Source organism: Gymnoscopelus microlampas (genome assembly GCF_963454915.1).
Source record: "Gymnoscopelus microlampas genome assembly, chromosome: 16".
Classification (NCBI taxonomy): Eukaryota; Metazoa; Chordata; class Actinopteri; order Myctophiformes; family Myctophidae; genus Gymnoscopelus; species Gymnoscopelus microlampas.
This window is the reverse complement of record NC_139953.1, coordinates 577,780-585,744: the sequence shown is the minus strand read 5'-3', so window position 1 is coordinate 585,744 and position 7,965 is coordinate 577,780.

The window sequence follows — 7,965 nt, the reverse complement described above, 5'->3', positions numbered from 1 at the left end:
TTTATCATGAGTATTAGTGAGGACCAACTATATGAAGATAGGTTGAAAATCGGTGAAGACGTCCTTTAACTCTCCAGATTATTCAGTGAGAGGCATATTTCCCTGCCATATGGAGTTTCAGGGAAATGATGAGCGGGACAATGGCCCAGAACATGGTGTGCCACCTGGCCAAGGTCCGGTTCCTCCCAGTTCGGATGCTCCGGCTGTTGGGAGGAAGGCCTCTAGACTAGCGGACACAAATACACTCCTACTTGTGTACCTGGAGGCTCTGATACATGATCTGGGGTCCAAGGACCCAGCTTCCCTTTCGAATGCTCTGGTTGAGAACTCAATTTTAAGCCATAAGGGCAGGCGATTGGTTCACAACAGTGGATCTTCTTATTTTCACATTCCAATCAGGCCGGCTCACGGGCAATTTCTCCGGTTTGCCTTTCAGGGGAGATCTTTTGAATACAACGTCCTCCCGTTCGGCCCTGTCACCCCGAACATTTACGAAATGCGTGGATACTGCGCTGATCCCTCTGCGGTGGAGGGACATTCGAGTGTTCAACTATCTCGATGATAGTGCACTATCAGAGAGCCTGGCACGGAGCCACACAGAGGTTGTGTTGGCACGTCTGGTTTTGCTCGGGCTCCTGCATCCCTGCATCTGAATGCAGGAATGAGCAGCTTAGCCCCGGCCCAGTCAGTTGAGTATTTTGGACTTCTGTATTCTGTCACCATGAAAGCATGCCTGACACAGAAAAGGAAGGTGAAAATCATCAAATGCATCACAGACTACATGTCACACAGGTTGTTGTCTGTGAGTTTTAGAGGCTGTTGGGCCTCTTTGCAGCAGCTGCCCAGGCTGTGCTACTGGGCCTGTTGCACACGTGCCCGGTCCAATATTGGTTTGGACACCACAAGTTATGTCTGATGCCACAAGTTATGTTGGTCTCCTGCACAGCAGGGGTAGCATGTAAACCTCCTTGGGATAGAGGCGGTTCACTGGCTCTGAGACACTTCCTCCCAGTTGTGTCTGGGAAGCAAATCATGATATGGACAGACAACACAGCCGTGGTGTCTTACATCAACTGCCAGGGTGGGCTGAGGTCCCCATCTCTGCATGCAAGAGTGCACCAGTTGCTCCTGTGGGCACAGTCCCTGAGAGCGTTCTATCTTCCGGGACCCCGGAATGTAACGGAAAATCAGCTGTCGCAGGGAGGTCCCCAACCTGGCGAGTGGCGCTTGCACCCCCAGGTAGTGAACAGCTATGGTTTAACTTTGGTCGGGCAGAAGTAGACATTTTTGCCACGGAGGAGAACACTCACTGTCCTCTCTGGTCGTCAATGCATGGACCACCAGGACCACTGGGGATAGATGCTCTGAGCCTTTCATGGCCTCTATATGCTTTTACCCCACTTGCTTTCCTGCGGCTTTCCTCAGGATAGTGAGGTTGCTGCACGCCCAGGTACTATTGGTGGTGCCGAATTGCCCACAGAGACCATGGATGAGAGAGATCTACGAGATGCTGGAGGGCCAGCCATGGCGTCTTCCAGTCAGACTGGACTTGCTGTCCCAGGTGCAGGGCAGGATATGGCACCCGAAGCCTCAGGTGGCTTCATGTGTGGCCCTTGGGAGGCGGCGTTTGCACACGCTTGATGTAGACTTGGTGGTGGGATTGGCTGGTGTCCCAATCTACCTTCACCTGAGTTTATTTAGTTTACAGTTAAATATGAGCACCCTTGGTTTGTGCTCCATAATGTTTGTTACCCTTGATTGGAACATTTCAGTTTGATATTAACCTGGAGAATGTTTTGTAAACATGACTTTCAGTTGAAAATACAGTGCTTGAACTCACTTGTGTTCTGCTGTATTACTGTGATGAGGTTTACTCCTCCTTTATGGCTTTTGACCTGTAGGTTTTGGCCACTTCACTCTCCTTGTGACTAATTTGGTATACTGTGACTGTGTACTATGTACTATGTTGTCACATGGTTACAGGTTCACTTGAAATGAAATAAAACGTATGTTTACGTATGTAAACACGGTTTTATGAATGAAAAGTGAACCTGTAACCCTTCATTGTCACTCGGCGAATGGATCCAATGTAGTTAGTTCCTGACAGATACTGTATGTGTCTCCTTTATCTATCAATCAAATGAAATAAAATGATATCAAATTAAATATGAATCCATAAGAACATCTCATGTGCAGAGACTGATGCTGGGTAGCCTCAGAGAAATAAAAGGTTGTGGGGTTGTGTGTTTAGAAAGTTTATGTTTGTTTACAGTATCTAGAAAGAGAACGTGACGTCACCGTAGCAAAAATCTCCCAAGATGGCACCACCTGTCCTTTGAAATCCATTGAACGGTTCCTCAAGTTATATAGTAATTGGATTTTTTCCTTCCTGCTTTTCTATGATGTCAAACTCTACATGTAAACAGTTAAAAACATAATTTACAACTAGAAAAAGTGCTCCTCGGAGCACAGGTCTCTGCCAGGTCAGGTACGTTATTCTGGCCTCCTGGTGGCGCTATAATAGGCCAATGTGAAAAGGGTGCCATTTATTCTTAGGTCTTTCACGGCAATCAGACACTGCATTCATGATTTGAGGCATTTTGTTCCAAAAATTAGTTTTGCTAAATTAGACCTGCTGGTGGCGCTATAACAGGCCAATGTGAAAAGGGTGCCATTTCTTCCTCGGCCTAGTGGGAATGTGCGTGTGAAATTTCACGGAAATCGCAAGCTGCGTGCATAGTTTGAGGCTTTTTGTTAAAGATGGAGTGCCATGATATTTTTCGACCCTAAAACCTGATCATAAGGTATTATTATTATGTAAGGATTTTTTTCAAAAAAAAAAAGTGTACAGAAATTGTTAAAAAAAATGTTTTTATGTGGACACGCCTCCAGTTCATTAAGTATGCCTGGTTCTCACCTTAGCACCTCCTCCACCACCTTAGCACCACCCACCTGTCCTAGTCCCTCCTCCTCCTCATGCCCACACCTGTTGTGTTATGATAATGAGGGGGAGGGTATGTTTTTTGGGGGCTCTGTGATGTCACTATGCCCCTGTTTTTGGATTGGCACGTTTGACTCTCAAGGTTTCAGCCTCCAGGAAAAAACTCCAAATAGTCAGAGAAGACATGAAACACCATAAAAACACCAGCGGAGGCCTTAATGAATTTCTATCAACCTCATAGACACATGAAAAACAGAAAAAGTGCAAAACCATGGCACCACCTCTTTAAAAACGGACCAATCCTGCAAACTTTGGAAGCCAACCATAGGCAATGAGGATGGAATATGGGAAATCGGACAGATCCATGTTGATCACATGACTATAGAGATACTGTGTACCGATTTGCATGACGTTTGGATAAAATCTGTAGGAGTAATGTAAAAAACATAGGTTTTGCACAAATCGGCCTCCTGGTGGCGCTATAACAGGCCCATGTGAAAAAAATGGGGCAGAGGTTCTGAATTGGCATCCAGGGAGTGTGTGTGCACAGTTTCAGAGCGACCGGGCCAACGGTGCCGGAGATTAGCTGCTCACAGACAGAAGGACATACGGACGGACGGACGGACGGTAAAACATACTCTCTCGCCATGCCTTAGGCCTGGCGGAGACAATAAGAAAGAACCAAGTGATTCAATATAATTAACTTCAATGCAGCGCATCAGATTAATGCAGTATTAATTTTTTCGACTAAAACTAAGACAAAATATTTACGTCGACTATGTTTTCTCACTGATGAAAGCTAAACAAAAACAACATAAAAACTAATCTATGATGACTAAAAACTATGACTAAATATACTGACAATTTCGTCCAAAAAATTAAGACTAGACGAAAATGTTAGGGAGGGACTAGTAAGACTAAGACAAGTCATTTTATGCTTCCGAAATATCCGATCTACAAGCTCACAATGTGTCCGACACGTTGTGAGCTTGTAGATCGGCTATTTTCGGCACACAGCTAAGTATAAATCAGGCATTACGACGCCATCAAGGCCTGCCAATATAAACTTTAGTCGACTAAATCAACTGTAGATTTAAGTTGAAAAGTCTTGATATTTAGTCAAACTTAAAGCTAAAATAAAAAATACAATTTCAAATGACTAAAATATGACTAAACTAAATCCCTTGCTTAAAGCACTAGCTTTCAGTCAGCTTATAAATGATAAGCTCTCTACACTGGGCTTATTTTCTATTCTGTAGCCCAGTGGTTCTCTAAGTGGGGTCTGGGGACCCAAGGGCTTCCTTGAGGGGCTTCCAGGGGCTCCTCAGCAAAATGAGTTAATTGTATCACTATCGGTTTAACCCTAAATACATCAGCTATTTGAACATTTCTGATAGATGCTCATAACACATCTCATTGCAATGCGTTGTGAGCATGTAGATCTGCGGTAAAATAATAATAATAATAACTAGAAAAAGTTCTCCTCGGAGCACAACTCTCCGCCAGAAGACTTGTGTTGGGAATGTTGGGAATGTGCTGTCTGTATAAGTGTCCTATCTGTCCTGTCTGTATAAGTGTCCTATCCCTCCTGTCTGTATAAGTGTCCTATCCCTCCTGTCTGTATAAGTGTCCTATCCGTCCTGTCTATGTAAGTGTCCTATCCGTCCTGTCTGTGTAAGTGTCCTATCCAATTGTTACAGTATCCGCCATTTCTCAGCCATTTCGTGATTATTCCTGTCTTACCTCACTTTGACAGAGGCACAGACTCTGTCAAAGTGACACATGTATTTTATAGGCCGCTATACGTCACTAGCCAATCGGATCACACTATTTCACCGTATTGTCACGTGTCACGTGAGGCTTGACCAATGTTAGTCCCAGTTTCAGAAAGTGAAAACAAACTCTCCTGGCGGAGAGAATAAAAATAATAAATATAGCTGCAAGCAGCGATAATATGGGGCCAGGAGAGAGAAAGAGAAATGATAATTCCTTTAACAGGTCAGTTCATGAAAGTCCTTGCGGTCTTGTTTCCAATGAGTGCCTGTGAGCAATTAGGGGTTAAGAGTCTTGCTCAGAGACAAATTTCATTGACACATTTGCTGACCTGGCCTGGAATCATACCTGGGGCAACCAGAGTCTCTGGCTCCCTAGGCGGGCTAACTAACCACTCAGCTATGGCCACCCCTCAGAGAGAGAGAGAGAGAGAGAGAGAGAGAGAGAGAGAGAGAGAGAGAGAGAGAGAGAGAGAGAGAGAGAGAGAGAGAGAGAGAGAGAGAGAGAGAGAGAGAGAGAGAGAGAGAGAGAGAGAGAGAGAGAGAGAGAGAGAGAGAGAGAGAGAGAGAGAGAGAGAGAGAGAGAGAGAGAGAGAGAGAGAGAGAGAGAGAGAGAGAGAGAGAGAGAGAGATAGATAGATAGATAGATAGATAGATAGATAGATACGGAATAGATTGAAGAGAAATTGAGAGAGACAAATGGAATAGATTGAAGAGACAGAGAGAGAGACATGGAAACGGAATAGATTGAAGAGAAAGACATGGAAATGGAATAGATTGAAGAGAGAGAGAGCGCCATGGAAACGGAATAGATTGAGTCATGTTTTTTGCATTTCAACTTAAATGAGTCTGCATCAAGTGAGGCTTGAACCGGCAATCTTACGGTCATGAAGCACTCTTAGGTAGCTGCAACACTACCTATAGTGCTATATCTTTGTCCAGGCTGATATTGTCTGTGGAGGATCACAAACTCTTGCCTTCTGTCATGACCCAAGCCCCTGTTTCACTAACACTAAGATCACTCGAGTCGTTCACAAACCATTTACCAATGAAGAAATTGTACATCTCCTCAGAACCAAAATTAGTGAAAGTAGCCGATCTACAAGCTCACAAACCATTAAAAGTTGTCAGATTGTACATTGGCTATTTTCACAATGAAGTATGTTATACATTGAAAAAACATACTCTCATTGCTATCTGAAAAGTTGTGAGATTGTAGATCAGCTGTATGTAAAAAACACTCAATTAAGTATTTCATGTTATCTTTAACAATTGCAGATGTATTCATTGATAGTCAAGTTGTGTGAAATGCAACTTAGATGAAGTCTGCACCAAGTGAGGCTTGAACTGGTGACCTTCAGGTTGTGGGGCACACATTTAAGCGAGAAGCCACCAACAGACAAGAACCTGTGAAAAAGGAGATCACACAGATCATACAGTTTCACGCAAATAGCTGAAAAATCCTGGGTTTAAGTGTTTTTCAAACTGCTCAAGATTGCGGACAATCTAAGGGCGGTGCTTACTGGTCAACGTGATAGATGTGTTCCTCATTAGTCAAGGCACATGTGTAAGCAGGTCTAATGGCTGTCGGCCAAACGAGGCATGACTTTTGCCTGTTTAAAGTTTCAATTTTCAAAAAATTGCTATAGCGCCCCCGTTTGACCAATTGGAGTAAGATTGGTTTCAGTGATATTTGGAATGGCCCTTTACATTTCTGCAAAGTTTCAAAGAATGGTAAGTCTGCATGTATGTGTTAGGGGCAGATGAATAATTGTCATAAAACTGCAATATTCATTGGCTCATTAAAGCTTCATTTTTTCACTTATGGAAGATATTTTGCAAACGTTTTTTGGTATAGGTCCAAAGTTCATGTGTAAAAAGTTTCGTGCAGATTACTCAAAAATCCCAGGAGGAGATAGGTTTTAACTGTTTTTCATATAATTCAAAATGGTGGGAGATCTAAAGGTCAGAGGTCAAAAGTCAGAGTGTGAAAGTTGTTCAGCATGAGGAGACGCATGTGTGCATCGAAGTTTCATGGCTGTAGGTGAAACAGGGCATGAGTTGTACCTGTTCAAAGTTGGCATTTTCAACTGAGTGCTATAGCGCCACCTTTTGACGAAAGATTGTGAGATTTATTTTTTGATCGTTTTTCATGACCATCTACCATATGGCCGAGTTTCATAAAAAGCGACTGCACGGTTCAGCCAGAACTGGCAAAAACGGCGGAAGAAGAAGAAGAAGAAACGGAATAATGCCAATAACAATATGGGTCCATGCTGGAAGCCTGGCCCCATAATAACTAGAAAATGTGCTCCTCTGAGCACAAGTCTCCGCCAGCAGACCCACATTGGTGAGGATTTTTATTTATTCCAAGATTGGAACTTTTTCTGCTAATATCTCCTGACTAAATGTTAGCTTGGCTGATGGCACTGATGTCACTTCGAAACATGCAATGCAATGTTTCGAAGTGATTCACCTATTTATAGGTATGTATTTCGTCATGCGTCTCGCTAGCCAATCAAAGCACACCCTTTCAACATATTGTCACGTGTCACGCGAAGCTTGACCAATGTTAGCTTGGTGGAACCAAAGGAAATCAAACAAAAACATACTCTCCACCATGCCTTCGGCCTGTCGGAGACAATAATAATAATAATATCTATAAAAATCACACCCTGTGTGAAGGTAGCGGCGCCTTTGATACATTATGTCATCGATATGTGTTTATAATGTGTTTATAGCCATGTGTCACGTGAAGCTTGACCAATCACTTTGTTGACGGGTCTGACCAATCAGAACGTTGACGGGTCTGACCAATCAGAACGTTGACGGGTCTGACCAATCAGAACGTTGACGGGTCTGACCAATCAGAACGTTGACGGTGAACATGGACAAAGTCAGGTATAGAGCAGGATCCGCTCTATACCCTAAAGGTATAGAGCGGCTAGCGCCGCTAAAAATATATATATTTTGAAACCTTTTACAACACAAATCTACACAAATATTGTATAGGGGTCCCTGGCACAACACATTTTCAGAGGGGGTCTGTGGCCAAATACATATTAATTTGGGGGTCCTTGACATGAAAATGTTTGACAACCACTGTTGTAGCCAATAAGGATACAGAGATGTATTTTCGTGGAATAGTGTGCAATTGTCTGTTTGTAAGAAGAGGAAGTGCAAGTGAAGTACTTTTCACTTGAAACTTAAATGTCTTCTTTAACAGGAAGTGGTTGATCTGATTCTGCACTT